Here is a 19,477-nt window from a genome sequence, read left to right as displayed (position 1 = left end):
ATTGTCCCCTCGCTGCAAAAATTACATCCCAATAATAGCTCCCAAGGTAGTGTTAGTGATGCCAAATAACACAATCAAGAGACTCTCGCAGTCCAGAGGGGCACGCATTTTGTGTTTGCTCAGTCTCAGTTGTAGATAAGACGGTGGGAAATTCATGGTGCACGGACAAGGTTAGAAACACAGCGGATTGCTTATGGCAGTCATCCCCAGTGTTCAAATAATACCTCATCAGAGAGACACAGGCGTCAGTACGTCACAGCACTGAAGACTTTTACTGTGGCTCAGAGAATGTCTGAACAGAAATGTCTCTGAACATTTGATAAACATCTGTAATGAAACCTGGTGAGGCAATGCAAGAGTTCAGTGTGCTTGAACTATGTCGTATAAAAAGCCTAAAGAAGTGTGTATCCCTGCTCCGAAGGGCCACACTCAAAGTTAAGGCCAGCCGCTACAGCCCACTCCTGGCTTCATCTCACCACCTCTTCAATATCTTTCTAAAAATTCTCGGGTTTTTTTTCAGGCTTTCACGCATGAATCTTACAAATGGGGATAATGGCGGTACTTTTGGGGCAATTTCCCCCTCGAAGGTATTCGCAGTGTTGCGTTCACATGTGCACATGAAAATTGAGAACGATTGTTGGATTTGTCTGTTTTGGAATTCGCAAAAATGAACTCTGTTCTGATGTCAGACAGGTGTGTGGGGGGGGGGGTGGACCGGCCTTTCAGAAGTGGTTGGCCAGCCCAACAAAGACTGTTTGTAGCATGCCGACGCCTTTAAAGAAGACTGTGATATTGGGTTAAGATGGTGTGTGACGTTTCACATTGATCAGTTCAATTGAAGCACACTGAGGGCCTTTAGATTAACGCAAGACACCCTTTTCATTCTTATGACTTATGACTTTATTATGCAATGTTTTTACATCACAGGTTGAAAGTTGTGACATCTGCATGTCAGTCCTTGGAGAGGGATCCCTCCTCTGTGGTTTCTTCCATCTTCTTTTTTTCTTTTCATCCTGTTAAAAGGGTTTTTTTTTCTCAACATGGCAAGTTTTTCCTCGCTCGTATCGAGGGTCTAAAGAACGGAGGATGTCGCTCACTGTCCAGGTTGTGCAGCCTCATGAGGCAATGCGAACTCATCCCCCATACGGATAAGAAAAAACCCATATCGAGGGAATATGGAAGAAAACCTCAGGAAGAGCAGCAGAGACACACATGTAGCAGAATGTAAACAGAATAAATCAACAAGAAATGACAGTCTATACAAATTGTTATGACAAATATACTTACAGTGTATACGTATACAGATTATAAAACATAAAGCATAAATAAAACTGAGACCCAGCTGGCTTTAATGTTCTGTATGATTCTAGCTAAAAGGGTTATTTTGGAGAGAATGGAACTCTTTCTCCCTTCAGTTTAAGAGCCTCAGTGATGGGGTGCCTTCTTATCTGCTTTAAATTGTAACGTATATGTATATCTTCTGTTGAGTAATGTGCCCCTCTCGAGTGTGGTTTAATGTACAGTTTATCTTAGCTACTTTTTAAATCATGCTCTTTGGATTTTCCCAGGCTGTGACTACGCACAGAGGCTGTGGACACTATGCTCTTTCTCTAGACGGTCCAAAGCTCCTGTCGCCAACACAGCCCTGGTAGTAGCTGCACTGCTAACTGAGCTAACAGGCTAACAGTAGCACAGTAGTGCAGATAGTTAGCAGCGACTCGGGTGATATGCAGCCCCTATTTGAGCGGAATGTTAACTCATGGTCGTTGCACGTTTAACACTGTTGTAAGAAAATGTTGTGTTGCATTTTCAGCTCTGTTTTTTGTGTGTAGAGAGCAGTGAGCGATCGAATGAGGTGGTTGTTTCGGGCGTGTTCCGAGGATCATTTCATTACAATTCCACAAGACATTAATCAGCAGGTATTACATCATCAAATGCTACAAGTACTCTGGGAAAATAGAGGATTATCTGGATATTGCAGCTTTACAAACGTTCCTTACCTTGAGTCTTGGTGTAAAAAAAAAACAAAAAGGAGTGAACAGGAGGCACCAACATTTCTTTATCCAACATTAACCTCTTGACATCAGGGAGCCGTGTTGGCTTCCTCCCCAGCATTCCTTTTCTCTGATACCTCCCAGATGACGGCTTGCACCTGTGAGACGCCCACCAATTCACCGGCAAATAGGCCTTGGGAGTAACTGTCATGCTACTAGTGTTTTATAATACTCACTGACAGATGTGGTGAGAACGGCAGCCATATTGACTGTAACACCGGCCCCTTTCAGTGCAGCTCGCGATTCTCGGATTGCTCTGCTCTCTTGGCTCCTCAACCAAGTTCAGCTGAAGATTTCTTTGTTGTTTCACGTATGTCATGCTATAAATACAGCTATTTTCCATTTCCATAGTAATACCTGCCCAAGTTATGCCTTTACGGTATGTTCCACCTGCGCAACTGGCTCCATAAAAATGTAAATATCGGCCGCGGGAGCAGTGAATTGCCTTTAATTCGAGCCGTTTCGTTCTCCGGTGCACAATGAATTCAAACCGGCGAGACACTTAACTCCTACAGCTTCTGTAAAAAAGTCGGCGGTTTGAATATGCTCTATCAAAAATACTGTATGGCCTCAGACATACCACAGCGCGTATTCGCTGTAAAACGATAATGGAGAGAACAGAAGTACACGCGCCGTCTCTTCCGTTATCAATCTGTCATCCACCTCTCATTGTCCTCTAGCCCAACCATGTCTTTAGCAGTTAGCCGCGCAGTCATTTTTTCCCCAAGTGAATTATCGCTTTACATTTACTGTGCGGTGTCTTTTTTCGAGGCTCTTGAGAACGAGGAACGCATCGCGATCTCATGGAAAACTTGATGCGGAAGCCAACAGGGAGGAGAAGGGCTAGAGAGAGAAAGAGAGAGACAAAAGACGATTTTATGGTTGATCAGGGGGAGATTGCCTGTTGCAAGACATTTTAAGAACCATGTCTCCTAATATTATACCCCCCAGTCTACAATAACCAGCCATCCCCGGAGTGCTGTGTATCCTGTTTGGATTAGTTCATGAGCTATTAAGACAATTTTTCAGTCCAAAGAAACAGCTATGTGAAATGCAGAGTTGCAGCTACAGCGAGCCTCAAGTATTATCATTTATTTTTCTGATCCTCTCAGCAATGGTGGTAAAGGCAAACATCTCTCTGGTATGGTGCTGCGAAATGAAAAAAAGTTCTTTGGCCCAACACCCACGATAAGATATGATTCAACACGCGGGCACACTGCTCTTATTGATGTCATGTTACTGAAAATATATCTTCTCAGCTCCTTCAGCCAAGCCTGGATCATCACTCGGGCCAATGTTTTCTTTGTTTTCAGGCTTGAGGCCAATATAATGTAGTGTAATGCCAGTGGGTTGCTAGGGAAGGCATCTTAATGGCCTTCTATATTCATTCTTGAGAAAAGACAGAAGGAGCATCAAAGCAACAACAAAAAAAAAGCCCCTCTATCTTGTATCTCCTCCATGTGGAATAAAGTTGAACCCGTGTGTTTTTTCGGTGTTTGTGGTTATGTAGCTTCCTGGACTGAAACTGTATCTTTACAGACCTACCCACAATAATGACCTCTCCCAGTGAGCTTTTTTTCTGAGATATAGTCCCACAGGGACAGCAACATTTAACTGGCAAATTAACAATGAGAAGATCAACTTTCCCTTGTAATTAATTTCTGTGGCATTTTTACGGGCACTTACTTTGGGGTATTAGGTCACAGTTAGTAAAACTTAAAGGTAAGTGTAATAGTCTCAGAGGGGTCTTTGGTGAGGGGAAAAAAAAACTGATAGAATCTTTCGAAATGGAAAGTTTTTGAAACGTTGCGCAGCTTCTTGGTTTTGTTTGTCTTTTCATGAGCTCTCCCCCTCAAAAGTTGAACCCAGGTTTTCGGTATTTATCTGGTCATTCTATCTACCGCAACTTGTAATGGGCAGAATGAGCTTAAAATTATAGATTGTAACGTATTACATGCAATAAATGGCATGCAGTGTAATGCTTGGAGTCACATTGATGCAAGTAGATGTAAAACATATTACTTGGTCTCAGGAATGGATATGAGATAGTGCAAATGAAGGGAAGCAAAAATGTGGGATGTGACCTCGGTAGGTATTTTGTGGGTAATATTAGGACAACGCGACAATTATTTAGGATTATATGTCCAATAATGCAATAAATCTAAGATGTCAGATAAAGCAGGTCCAAGAAATAGGTCCAGTAAAAATCATTAAATGAAATGAAAAATCCATGAATAAGTCCAGTATCAGTTTTTCCTATACCTCATGTCACAACTGGCAGGGAATTCACTGTGACTTTCACCCTTTTGAACAGTTTTTGTTTCAGCTTTTATTGAATTTATAAGCTTTACTTCCAGTGTCATACAGTAAAAAGAATACAATCTATGAACTATCACAATTCTTAAAGGTGCAATCTGTAATCATTTTAGTTTAAAACATTCAAAAAGTCATTAAAGCTATCAACAGAGAACAGTGTAACAGTTTTGATGTTATGTCAAAAACATCTGTGTTGTGTTACAGAAGATATCCACTGAAGTTAGCATGCTATCTAGCTAGCCATGGCCCACCCGGACTTGTAATACCACTTTGTACCACAAAAGGTTCTTAAGGCACCTTAATGTCCCCACCTGCCCTCTCTCTGTCAGCTGTGATATTCACCTGTATATTGTATTACCCTGGCCTCCACTGGTCCGGTGGCTGTGTTCAGTTCTAGCAGTGTGAACATCAACACTACCCCAGTGCTCCTATCTCCCTCTCTGGGCAGAGTCGGCTAATGGGACCGCTAAGCTCTAACTAGCTAACAGCTGCCACAGTTAGCAGGCAGCAGATAGCGGTTACTCTGGCGATAAGCTGCCCCCTGTTTGTTTGTGAGTGTTAATCAACAGGCAAACAATTCTTCCATATTGCAACTTTAAACCCAGCAAATATCCTGTTTTTAACATATATTCCTGCTATTTTTAAAAAGACTTGTTTTTCAAAAGTAAATGTTTTGGTAGGCTGTGACTTTTTTAGATATACGATCCCACTTGACATCCGTAATGTAAGTATGTAGAGCCATCTAATTAGCCTAGCTAAGGATATACATTGGGAACAGGTGGGAAACAGCTAACCTGGCTACGTTTAAAGTAAAAAATTCTACTTACCAGCACATTTTTAACAGTTTCATTTGAATATAATTTAACCAAGCTAGCGGCTTCTGTCTTTATGCTAAGCTAAGCTAACTAGCTCTCATCTCTAGCATCATAGTTCGACAGGAGCAAATGTGAATAAGCTTTTCCTAAAATGTCAAACTTAACCCTTTAGAGTGAGATTATGGTTTGGTGCATAATGGTGAGGAGCTGTATGTATTGTACATGTGCATATGAAGCCTCACACAGCCCTTTAACCTCCGTCCTCCCATAAACTGAGGCTTTGATTCATGAGACTAATCACATTTTTTCTAACAACAATACATATTTTTTAAAGCATGCTACATTTTTCAGGGTTATGCCTGAGTTTAAGATTAGCATCTAATCTGATTTCAGCCAAAGAATCCCAACACAGGTCTGTTATAAATCTGTTCTCCGACCACATCTGTAGATATACTTGATCATAATAGAGAGGCTTCAATGGATCTGCCATGTGGAGCTAACCAACAACATACCTGAACAACCTCCAAATTTCCCTGGTGTCTATTTTTAACTCTAGGTCTCGCTGGATGTGCTTTTGCGAAAAAGTAATTTTTGGAACATATGGTACAATTTAGAATTGGGACCATAAGACCAGTTTCAAAATGGGAGTGCAAACAGGAAATTTGGCTGCAGTCAGTGTAAAATACTTTTAGTTTTTGTCGTATCAGATGTAAGACCATGGCTCTCTCAGCAAAATCCTTGTTTGTCCATCAAAGGTTTGAAAACAGTCCATTAAAACTTAAGATACTGAGCGAGGGGCTTAAATTATGATGAAAATAAGAAACGGGAGAAAAATAGGTGATTTCTCACAGGGTTATTCTTAGCTCCTCAAAGCAATACATTAATCATATGTCCTGTCACTTAATCCCTTCCAGTTGATTTTTATATACAGTAATAGATCTTTGCTGAAGAAGAAAGCTGGACGTGAAATACAATTCTTTCCCCTTTTCTTTGTTGTAAATTCTTGGCAGTAGGCGGTGATTAAATTGGCGATTGCATGGTTGAGTTCATATAACCTTTTATGAGTGAAAGCATCCAAAATGCTGACAATCCAAGAGAGCTAATTGAGAAGCTAAAATGACAAAGAGCACAGAAATAAAAAAAAATAGAGAAACACTCTTTCCCACCTTCATTCTGGTAAATCAGAGCCAGATGATGAGCTTTCCCCTGAGGTAAGACAACTCCACTCATGGTTAGCAGCAGTGATGGAGGAGGTATGGAGCCACTTCAACTTCAGTAAAAGTGTGAATACCACACTGTGAAGCCTTGTATTGTACTTGAGTAAAGGTATGTAAGTACCATCAGGAAGTGACTGTTATACATTTATATAATTTAATCTTTGTTAATGATGTATTAATGTAAACAAAAGCATTGTTCTGTTGTTACAAGAATGAACTAGTGATGATTATTTGTAAATTTTTAAGGTGATTGCTTGATTTGTAAAAAAAAAATAAAAAATGGGAGACCATCACAATTGCCAATCAATCATATCACCATAGCTACCTGATGGATGCTAACTGTGGCTGCTCTTAGCTAGTTAGCTCCATTAGCCGTGCAGCTAGCCATTCAGATGAGCTCGAGACCAGGCTACCGCTAGCTGGCTAGCATGTTGATTTCAGTAGACATCTCTGTAACACAGTACATAAACTTATAAAGTCATACCTACTATTTATTCCCACTCTGTTGATAACTTTAGGTAATGTTGGTGAAATGTTTTAATGAAAATTTGTACATGTTGCCCCTTTTCTGAATCCCTCACATGTCTGTCTATGATTTTTGTCTGTGAAATAAATAGTAACTAAAGCTCAAATTAATGTAGTGGAGTAAAAAGTGCAATATGTCCTGAGGAACTGTAATGGAGTAGAAGTAGAAAGATGAGAATACCCAAGTAAAATACGACTCTGTACTAAGAAATGCGGGCTCAACTTTTGTCTACCCCTGCTGGTAGAGAGAGTAACTGAATAAACAGTGTTGACGATCTTCTGACACAATAGACTTCGCCATACACTTATTTGCGCCAGGGCCATTGTACCACCCCCCTCCAGTTGTGGCTAACCAGAGAAAATGGCACCAAAATGCCCTCCTGGATGCCCCTATGGTTGATAAAAGATTATAAAGTGCCCTCTAGGGGTGTCCTTCTAGTTCACTATAAATGCATCATGACTGTCTGTGCGCTGGTGCCCCCCTGCATACAGCTGGTTCCCCTTTTTTTCTCTTCGCCCCTGCCCCTCGAACATCCAGAGTCGCTCTTGTATATGTCTAAGTCCTGCAAATATACAGCATATAATTACATTCCAGCCCAGGTGAGCGGCTACATGCTGATCACAGTGACACTGCTGGACAGCCTGCAGGGTTTTCTTTAAAAATGCTGAACAATATATAAAAGTAATCTTTTAATCTAATAACAAAAAGGCTATTAAAACCCTTCACATGTGTTTTTCTCTGGATATTTCTGTGTCATTTTATAAACATACCCCCCAGCATTTCTGTTTTATGTTGTTGTCCTTTGTATACTGTCCTTTTAAACTTTGTTCCTGTTCTGTTGAATGAAAAAATAAATAGAATAAAAACAAAAGAATGAAGCCTGCAGGGGCCGTTAATCAGGACCGAGACAAACCTGCTCCTCCACAGTCGCTGTTTCTCAGTCTGGGCAACAACTTTACTCCGATTATGCTCCCAGCAGCTCTGGCACCGTGCTCCCAGTCTGAAGTTACAATCTTTATTCGGGATCCACTCCCAGTCACATTTGAATATCTGTGATTGATCAACGCTGAGGGGCTGCGATTATGTAACACAGTGGTTTTATTTTTCTTTGATATTTCAGCTCGTATTAGCATGATGACACATTTTTGACTCGAGCATATCTGTAAAACCACACCATGTTTGCATTTGATGGCCTCCGGGCAGCGCGGCGCTCTCCGTGTGAGGCCCTGACGTTTGGAAGGGAAGCCGTGCCTGGGGATTAATTTATGTTGTTTGATTGCAATTGTAAGCAAACTATCGGTGAAACCAGCCGACGCCTGAATGTCACAGCCACCCAGCATGTATGGGACACCTACCACTGCTGGGAAATTCATTACAGTTATTGTTTACTTTCTGAGTCATGCTTTACAGCGTGCAGGGTGGGGTGCGGCCCGGGGTTCATTGCACTTTTTCGGTTGCTTAAAGAGTTAAGATAAGCCTTTTTACTCGGTTTTCTTTAAGAGGGAGCCTGGGTTTATCATGAAATAACAGAGAGAGGAGAGAGATTTAAGATCCCCAGTCGGCTCCCAGAATCAATTTCCAAAATGAGGTACCAGTCTCGTTTACAGCGCTGTGAGTTGTAATTTTCTCAGTGTTTGATGGTTGACCTGCTGGCTGGTGAATCAGCGGTTGTGTGTTGGTTTACTCCTGAGTGGAGGTATGGGGCGAAGCCTGAACCCCACATTATAACATTATGTCATTAAAAGTAAAAAATGATAACAGATGTTAGAGAGAGAGAGAGAGAGAGCGGGCAGTGAGTGAGTGTTGATCTGTCGGCTGGTGAGACAGATCAATCACAGGCTGATTTTGGTATGGAGTCAGAACAATGAATACTTACTGTCCGTGATTGATGTTTTGCAGAAAGAAAAAAAAATAAGATGTGAACAATTTATCTAAAAAGCAGTTCTTGGCACAGGAGAGGTGATTTTAGGATAAGCTGAAGGGGGTAGGGGGGGATTCTTCTCTGGAAATTCCCTGATACGTTTCACCATAAAGTCATTTCTAAACGTCTCTGGACAGTTTTATTTCCTGAAAAGAGGGAGGATTTGCTCTTAGATCTCCATCTTCTTTGTTTAGTAGCCCCGAATTCTTATCAGATAGTAATGGATGGAGTGAAATCTAAGCCAGAAGCAGAGATTACGGCCGTCCTGGGACTTTCGAAATTGTCAGACCCCGGGGTCTCTGCCTACATTTACAAAGCTGATGAAAGCGCCGAGCCTCGTATGATCGATCTGATGTAATCAAGAGAGACGAGATGTAATTGTTCAGGCTGAAAAGAAAATCCCTCTGAAGCATTAGAAAAAGAAAAAAAAATGTTGAGCTTTACTCAAATGTTGCTGGAAAATGAAAAATGGAGTTGTCTTAAAAAACGCACTCATAGTAATTATCCAGACAACTGAAAGAGGAAGCTTTGGGCGAAAGTTAATTGCAAGTTTACGGTAAAACCATGTTGAATGGAGTGTGAGACTGCGGATGGTAATGGCAGGTTATGTGCTGTGTTTTGGAGATTACAGAGGCTTCAGGCTCATCCTGAACTACCATCAGCTTCTATCATTACTGACTCTTCAAACACAAAGTCAGATTTGCAACAGTTTCATAGACAGTGCTAAGGAAGTTAGGATTTACACCTTAATTTACTTTCTAATAAACCCAAAGTGTGTTATTTGTGCGAAATGTACGAGCATACAGTGTTGAAAGATATCCGCTGCATATGGCGTCTTTACGTCACCATGCTGACAACAAAATGCTGGAGGTTACGATGGAGTCCTTGCAACTTAGAATTTAGACGAACTCGCTCTGCTGTTTGACTCACTGTGACAAAGTGTTGCTTATGTTTAGCTGTGTAGGTGGCGGCATCGTATATTTTGTCTTCGACGCCTCACGTACAAACTCAAATGAGCTGTTCCGAGACCATAAATACACTGTGTGAGAGCCGAGAGGGAGCGGAGAGGCCGCCGGCATGTCGGTTCGAGGTAGTCTGGAGACTTGTGAGACAGTTTGGCGATTCAGTCAGGTGTTGGAAATTAGAATAATCTACTAAACGCTAGTCTTATGACAGCCCGCTAATACTGTGCCTGCATGGTTCGGCAAAGGGAGACAGCTGCAGATTTTGCAGGTTTCGATTACTGTTTTCTTATTCCCCTGTGGGTGGATGTTGTGAGGGTCATTCTATGGAAATGTCCAGCAAGGAAACCCTTTTAGATTGTCTGTTCAACCACTCAAAGTCATATACAGCTTGCTGAAAATATATATTACGTGTATTAGGGTGTAAATGATTAAAGTTTCGTTGTCGTTATTGATGTCCTCCTCTTTGGCGATCACCAGGATAATTGACAGTGAATAAAATGTGTCTTAAAAAGACAACAATGTTGGATTCACCTGACTCCTTTCTTCTTTGAAGAATGACATAAACCCATATTTTTGTTTGTTTGTTTGTATCCCAGCAGTTAAACGTACAGAAGGTCACCATTCTCCTCAGCTGTCGACACAGCTGGAGTGTGCAACGCATGTTTGGCGCCACTTGGCGTTCCCAATCATCAGTGTGGATGCTCACATCGTTAGCTATAAAGTTATCCATACAGTGGTCGTTGTAGTGATTGTTATAGCAATCGTTCTTGGTGTGAGCGGCCCCTCAGATTGCCCTGCTGTCCACATGCCTGAAAGCTGCACTAAATGTAAATCGTGCACTGATTAGCCACAAGCATGGTACACTCAAAATCGAAAAAATGAAAACGTGAAAACTTTGAACTATTATATATTTGGAGGTACCTTGACTCGGTGCCTGTCAATAAAAAATGGATTCAAGCTCTATCTACATAACCAAGTATGCTTAAACTGGGTCTTTTCTGAAACATCTTCCAGTGTATTACCCACACACTGAATAGATATTCAAAAAAGAACATCCAGTAGCATGAAAAAACTTGCCGAGGTCACGGTAAGCACTTCCATCCTACCAGAATAGCTATCCTTTGAGCCTACAGTGCTAGCAAGCCACAACTGGAAAGATACAAAAACATGTTCTGCTGTTGGACAAATGGCGGTTTGGCTCCTGTTGTGTTGTCGCATTATCATAGATCCATTTAACGGTGTTACAGCTGAAAGAAATACTATCACATCAACATGTTTAGCAGGTTTACAGTTAACATTTGGCACATCCGAGCTCTTGAGGTTAATGGATCCAAAGAGTAAGTGAAAACATAACGCCGTAAAAATAAAAATTACAGACTTGAGAAATTAATTAAAATAGCTGAATTACTCAATAAAGCTTCTCAAGTGGAAATGTTATTTCTTATTCAGTCTTTGGACTCTTTGATAGTAAAGCGATTGTTTTTTAACGCAGGGTGGGTTTCTGTTTCCCATTACACTGATTATGTTTGTGGTGCTGAAAAGATAAAACTGAATTTAGACGTTAATCCGTGTAATAAAAGAAACATGTTAGTCACTGGGCTGGAGAAGTGGACCATTGGACGGCCCGCAGCTTGACTACAAGGATGTTTGTTATTTGCCTTATGCAAACATAACCAAACACAGCTGATCAGCTCAGTTTACAGCCACAGTGAAACCACTATTTCATTTGGAAGGGAATACAAAGGAAATCGGATTGGGATCTGGAGATGGAGGGGTGAACAGTGGTGACAGAGGAAGAACACATCTTATTTTGTGTGTTTATAGATCCGATTTGGCCATCTGGATAAATTAGATTATCCCGAGCATTAAACAACAGGGAAACAAAAACCAGCAACAGTTTGTTTAGAGGCATTTAATTTCACTGGAAACACCTTCATTAGAGAGGGAGGAACACTTGCAGTTTCCATCAGGACATCAGCGAGGGCAGCTTGCCAAGTCCAGGACTTATTGTGGTGTGTTGGAGCATGTAGGGGGAATGTGAGAGGGGACTGCCCATATTAGTTTTTGTTTACAGTGACGACAGGATGTGGCTTGAAAACTATGCAATGTTTGTTTAAATATCATAGTGACTTACAGATTATAAATCCTACATGAGCGAGCCAAGAGATCACTCTCACACGAGCAATTTCACTTTTTCTATTTTTTTACTGCTACTACGCGACAAACAAAAACCTGCAGCGGGCCAACTGCTCTGGTGAGAGGGTGTGAATTATAGAGAAGCCGAGTTGTAGACGCAAGTAGATAAGCAGCCATTACTGCAGCCACACTTGTAAACCCACATAAAACACTGTAATGTATGGGCTGCAGAAAGGATTTCACTTTATTAAGCGCCTTTGGCAAGAAATCTGGCCGGCACTTCCTGTAAAAGCAGTTATATGGTGAAAATATAGTCATCAAACGGCATAAAAATAAAGGTTATAATCTGCAAAACGTAAACTTTCAATGGAATTCAGTCAATAACAGACAACTTGGCATGTTCTCTGTTGCTGTGATCAGCTGCTCCAACAATAAACTTAAAAAAAAAAAAAAAAAAAGGGCTGTTTGTGAAGATTCTCAGTCATCTAGGTCACTGAGTTTCTTGAAGACATCCTCAAGAAACTTAAGCAAGGGCTGATCGTCGGCTGCCTCCACCCTGCTCTGTTGCTAACTATTATTCTCCTGGCCAGAATCTAACTTTTGAGGTATCATGTGTTCTTTTTTATGAACTGAAGATTTACATTTGATTACAAAGCAAGGATTCACATCAGACTGTTTAGGTTTGGCGAAAACGTACGTTGATTCACCAATTTTTCTTGTCTGTCACTATGGATGGTTGGTTGATTACTTGGTTGACTGGTTGGTTAGTTACTGGGTTGGTTAACAGATTTTCTCAAAACTTGGATGAAGGGTATATTCTGGCCCAGAATAGACACCATTCATTTTTGCTATGGATCCGGATAATTTCTCAGGGAAAAATGCCTGACTCTTGGTGAAATAAATCAGTCGTATATTGGTGGCTAGTATCTATGATTAAGGAGAATTTGATGTGGATCCAAAAAAAAAAAAAAGTTTTGATCTGGCAGGTTTAAGTGTTTTATTTGATACTGGATTAAGGCTTGATCGAATTAAAGAAGACTGCTGGGCCCCGGCCGAGGCATGCGCTCAACTGAGTGCCATTCGAGTTTTGACTGAAGTGTTCTGCCTCAGTTTGGAATGTGGGCACTACAAGTGAAACTGAACCATCATGATTAAAGGCCCGAGGACTAATATAACCTTTGCACATACAGTGTGTGCACACATGGAGGATTTTAGGCCTGCTGTATGGTATAGCACACACACACACACACACACACAGTGCGAGACGTAGAGCAGCCAGTCGCCTATGGAGCGCTGCCAGCCAAAGGAGTCATGAGGTCTCGTGCAGATTAATGGGGAGGCACAAACCAAACATGTTTCTCATTGACTCTGTGGACGAACTGCATGTCTTTGCTTCTGCTGGTTACTTGGCAACGGCGAGGCTGAAATATCTTGTTACTAATAGAGGAGTAATTACAGCGCTATTAGAGATGTACAAATTTCACTTTTTCCACTTTTGTTGAGTAATGTTGTATGTTAATGGGCAAAAAAAAAAAAAAGAAAAAAGTCCAGCAGTGCAGTTTTTCCTGTATCCATGAGTAACAGTTCAGTTATTGTTAAAACCTAAATACTTTTCTTTAGCTCAGGAAACTTTTGAGATTGTTGCTTTTGTCAAACTGCAGCAGACCGAAGACACTTTCTGAGTGCATTTCAGCGGTTCATCACTGGTGGCCTCGTGTCTGAACAGCCATTATTGTTCACCAGTCTATGTTTAAAGACACAATACACCCTCAGAAAAAAAGGATAGAGTAGGAGTCCAGTTCTGTCCCCAAAGGTACATTCTTACTAATGTAGTGGTAAATTTTAAACCTCCAGATAACTATATGTACCTTTTGAGGGCCACAAAACCATTTCTGAGCCCTTAGGATACAAAATTGCCACCAGAGGAACAAGACTGGGCTCTTTACAGTGAAGGCCACAAGGGTAAAAATAAGTACCCAATGTCAAGGGTACAACAGCTGAACCTTAGAGGGTACTGCCCCAATGACAAGCCAATGTACTCCTAAAAGTACAAGTACAAACCTTCTTCTCCGACAGTGTGTGTAAGAATTTCAGTTCAACATACAAACAAATGACTAAAATTATTATTATTACAATAACTGTTGTGAAATGATGTCAAAGACAGAGTATTTATTGTGTTATAGAGAGATCTACTGAAGTAAGCATGCTAAGGAGCTAGCTCTGCCTGTCCCGTGTCTTCACACCACCCAGTAACTCAAGAGGTGACAGTCTGATAGTTTAGCTCAGTGCCCTGCAGGTGGGAGCTGACTGATGACAGACCTCCGTCTCACTTTCTATGCACGGTCAGAGCCGTTGTAACTCACCTTGGTACTGTACCCCCTGTCACCAAACCGGCCTTCGTTTGTCCCCGAGGCTGCGTTCAGTTCAACCACCAAGACTTTTGGCATTCGGAGTGATATTCAACAGGTGGCCAATTCTGACGTTATCGCAGGCCAGATCTTTTTTTGGTGTAAGAGCTTCTGTTAAATCCAAACTGTGACATCTATGGTTCAATTACAGCCCATGCAGTTTAATGTAAATTGCTTCAAATCGGTATGAATGGTATGGATAACAATATCGTGCCTTATAACAAAAGTGGAAAACATGAGCAAACTGTGCTGCTGTACACACCTGTATAAAGATTTGAAATACCTGGTTTTCATTTGTTCAGTTATGCTCAGTCAGACTCTACAGTATATGAAACACCTGCGGACTTTCTACAGACCAACATTAAGTGTAATCCAGTAAAATGACCCATAACTACACACAGCACCGCTCCATACGGTACCTGTGCTTGGACTGTTAGTGTTTCCAGTGTTTTTGAAGGCGAGCTCAGAATGATGAAAGCCTTTATTTTTTAGCGTTTCTTACATCTGTCTGGGCCTCTTTCAGCTCATTGACTTGGTGACTTTAAACGTTGTGTTCCTTAGCCTTTGTCCAAGTGGTATAAATCTCTTGTTCTTTGTGGAGGAACAGCTGCGTGGCTGTTTTCACCGGTGACTGTGAGAACATACTGTATGCCCAGACAGGCAGAAAGATAATAAACCTGGTAAAAAAAAAAAACACTTAGGTCCCCATTGTGGAGATTGTGCAGGGGGAAGGCGCCCTGCTGACACTGTCTCCATTACCTGTTTGAGTGGCAGCAGCTGTATAAGAGGCTGTTAAGGATGTGACCTCCCTCATCAATCTGGTTTGCACCTAGGGGATGAGTATGGGGGGAGAACGCCTGGCGTTACCATTACCTGGAGGGTAATCTAAAGAGAAATACCGCTCAGGTGTCCACATGATTTAAAATTCTCCTTTTCTAACAGCCCATGAGCACGCATACAGGATGATTTAAATGCCACACAGACGTCCTGCTATATCCCCTGTCCTCATGTTTCTCTGGGAGCTTATATAGTAGTAGGTAAAGCATCAGGGGCTATAACTCGCCGTAAATGGAGAAGGTGTTTACAGCTACAGAGAGACAAAATAAATGAGCTAGAGGAAAACCTCAACCCAACTGCTGGCAGTGTTACACAGATTCCTTAAACAAAGGAGTCCTTTTTATGGTTTTATTGTCAGGATGTTGTGCTGTTTGACTGTTTGTGTATGTGACCGTGTCTTCCTGAGTGCCGTGATCCCTCAGTATCTTGAAAATTAATTCAAGTTGAAAGTTGTTTCATAAAAGATTGACCCCCAGACCTCACATTTATATATCAAATGTACAAAAAGCATGGCTGTGACAGCCGAGACTGGGGTTCACAGTCTGCATCCCACATGTGTTTAGGTTCAGGCAACAAAAACACTTCACATGAGGTTAGGCGAAGATAGTGTCTTCATAGAATTATTGAAAAAGAAAGTCTTGACCTCTGTATTATTTAACCAAGATCACAATCTTTCTCTTATCTTAACCACGTACAATACAAATAATGCAAGCAGACAGTGTATGGCTACTGTATGAGCTTATTGTGGGAAAAAAAATCATTAAAATGTATTCTTCATCAATCATTTGCAACTTTGGAGAGCCACTCCATTAGCTCACCTTGTGTTGTGCGCTAAGGAGTTTGCAGGAGCTTGCTGTTTATGGCACGAGTGATCCAGGAAGTTTAGTCTGAGCGATGAAAGATTCGTGTGGTGGCTTATTAGACACCAAAACTCTGCACGTTGGTTTGTGGCGGGATTTTACAACCATTGGAGGTTATCACAGCAGCGGCTATTTTATCTTTCATCACGACGACCATGAGGGACGGCGACCATCGGGTAGCAGCAGAAATGTACTGTACAATTTACACAAGGTAAAGCTTGCATGCAGCATTTATATCACAATATGTGTTTTTCAAGTTAGTCTGAACACGTGGGCCCTAAACTGCATCGAACAAGGCTGCATGGCATCACTTCTAAATTCAAATGTTCATGCGATAGATTGGAGAATGGGTCACTGTTATTTCTTCCAACACTGTGAGAGCAGTTGTTTTGCATTTCTGGTACCTGCCTTGTTTACATCTCTCCAACTCGAAACCAGCAGTCCTCAGCGTGGCCAAATTTAAACTCTTCTCTTCCCGGAGCCGCACGTTTTACGTAACGCTGCATCCTGATTTAAAGGGTGTGCAAATTACAATCTCACACCGTCTCCGTCTCTCTCCCTTTCTCACACAGACCCCTATTTTCCCTCCCTCTCTCTCTCCACACGCGCTGCACCATTCCTCTATTATTGGAATACTGTCACGGAAACACACACTCGGCTGTAATATAATGCTGTAGTTTGATCCAGACCTCCCATTCATTTGTTTAGCTATAAAGGTCTATGAAGTTGATATGTGTTTACATATTTGTTCACCCCTTCACTCTTTTCCAGTAACTATGGCTGCCGGCTTGACTTGTATATGTGTTCATGTGTGTGTGCGTGTGCGTGTGCATGTGAGTGTATGTGTGTGTTTGTGTGTGTATGCTCTTCCCATTGCTGAATTACACAACTCTTTCCACCCTGGGTCCTGAGAACTGGTCTGATGTGACCTGATGATTTTATTGCAGCAACAGTCCTTTTGAGGACTCTCTCTCTCTCTCTCTCTCTCTCTCTCTCTCTCTCACACACACACACACACACACACGCTTACTTTCCCTCTCACTTCCCCCTCTCTCAATTTTTTTTTTTCTCCCTCCACATCTGTTAATCTGCTCAGGGAATAGCAGCAGACAGAGTTTTCCAAACCTCTGTGCATTTACGTGTCATGCAATTCATCATCGGTAAAAACTTGGAAGAGCATAAGTTCTGAGAAAGTCAGACTACAACCCAGAAATGGACCCTGAACTCAAATCAGATTACAGCTTGCTCATCCAGTAGCCGGGAGCTGGAAATAGGTTTATTGCACGTTTGGGCTCGAGATGGTCAGCTCGCCTCATCAATGAGCAATCAATGTTCTGATCTGCATCTTCAAACCATCCATCAGTGTCCGCCTGCTATAAAAAGGAAATGTCTAGACTCAGCAGAATCCAGATCATTTTTTTACTGCCGTAAAAAAAAAAAAAAAAAAAAAAAAAATCAATGATTTTCAAATGGATGCAATCATAGAAGACAGTCAGGAGGTTGGCAGCTATTTTACTTTGATGTTTAATAGGAAGACTGAGGAAGGCTCAGGATGGGAAGCTTTAAATGCTGGGAATGCTGGGATGTTATGCAGCTGTGTTCCAGGTGAGAAGTCGTACATATAATGAATATGAAGAGAATTAACGTATATAATCTGAGCAATTATCATCTCACCACTTCCTGATTAATCAGCAACTGTCAAGACAACACAGTGAAAATCTGGAGAGAAACAGATCATATTTCATGGAAAATGACACACTTTTGTATGATTTCACAAGTTTTGGATGTGTAGTGTAACACAGTGAAACAGTAATGTTAGCTAGGAAGTGGCTAACGTTAGCTGGTGCCTATCGGAAGATAACAAATTCACAGATTTGTTGTTTTACACTGAAAAATGGCCCGATATCCCTCTGGATTTCCACTATCCTTGGTCTTTTCAGTTGCTGATGAGTCAGGAATGTGTCAGATTCCCTACATTCATACAACTTTCAACCTGGAACAAAGCAGAACCATTCACAAGGGGAAAATGACCACCGTTTCATTGATTAATAGATTAGTTGTTTGGTCAGAAAACTGTCAAATGTTGAAAATGTCACTGTCTTTACTGAGAAAAGAAACCATCAAATTGATGAATAGTTAATCGGACCAAGTACTGAGTATTTAGCCAAGCACTCTCAGTCCATCAGTGTGGCGTCTCACACTGTGAGCTCCTTACTGTCTGTGTGGTGTTTTGCAGAACAATGTGGCTAGCCGCTACGTGAGCCAAAATGACTCCTTGCATGAATAGAAATATCCGAGCCAAGCTACTGCCTCTGCAGAGGCCTCACCATCACAAACCCCCCAGTCTGCCTCCATTACACTGACATGGGAAAAGATAGTCTGGAAAGAAGCAGCTATATTATTTTACTCTTAGCCAACAGGAGCACACACTCATTTTTGGTTGCATTTACTGGCTTGAGGAAGTAAACAATGATATAAGCCGGTGTGTGAGATGCTGTAACTTCTGGACTTTAAATGCGACTAAGTGACGTAACCTCCCCTTGCTTTTGCTGAAGGTTAAAAGTCAATCATGCATGGGGCGCGGCTGCTCTTTACCAGTAATGTGTGTTTGTTGGTACTGTCCGCAAAGCCATTAAAGCCCCGACCCCTGTTTTTAGACCTCGTCATGCCCTCTGGTCTTTGTGCTGCCATCATGGTTCATCTCTGATTGCTTGTGACAGGGAACAATAACGGGCACACAGAGAAAGGGAATTCTCTCTGGCTACTTGTCAGTCTGTATTAGCTCAACCCGACCGACCCCAAAATCTGGGCGACTGATTGCCGGTCCAGAAGCAGAAGATGACATAAAAGTGTGTGCTACTGGTTTCAACAAAGCCGACCTTGATAAAGGATAAATGGCTTCATTGATAAAACATTCAGCTCAGTAGCGAGCCATTACTAAGAACAACTTTTGGGTTAGAGTTAGGCAGGACCGGGCTGTTGTTCTTTTTCATTAAAGGAGACATATTATGCTCATTTTCAGGTTCATAATTTTATTTTAGGTTACTACTAGAACAGGTTTACAAGCTTTAATGCTCAAACATCAGTTTTTGCATACTCTCCAATGTGGCAGCACTGTATTCCCCCTCTGTCTGAAACACTCTGTTTTAGCTCCTGTCTCTTCTTAATGCCAGAAAGGGCATACATTATGAAAAAGTCTGACATGGTGACATAGTGTGATGTCACAAAGTCACAGAGTTTAAGGAGGAGGCGTTTCAGGAGGAGTGTTGGTGCGGACTTTATCATTTTAACGTCTTTTTTTCGTAAATGCACGAGCACCTGTATAAAACACAGAAGGGAAGGAAAAAATTAAAAAGCATAATAGGTCCCCTTTATTAAAAGTTAAACTATCTTACATACGCCTTTAATTCTGCAGTTAGAAC

This window comes from Sparus aurata, chromosome 22 (assembly GCF_900880675.1).
Source record: "Sparus aurata chromosome 22, fSpaAur1.1, whole genome shotgun sequence".
Lineage (NCBI taxonomy): Eukaryota > Metazoa > Chordata > Actinopteri > Spariformes > Sparidae > Sparus > Sparus aurata.
The sequence above is the reverse complement of the archived record's forward strand: the minus strand, read 5'-3'. Positions refer to the sequence as shown.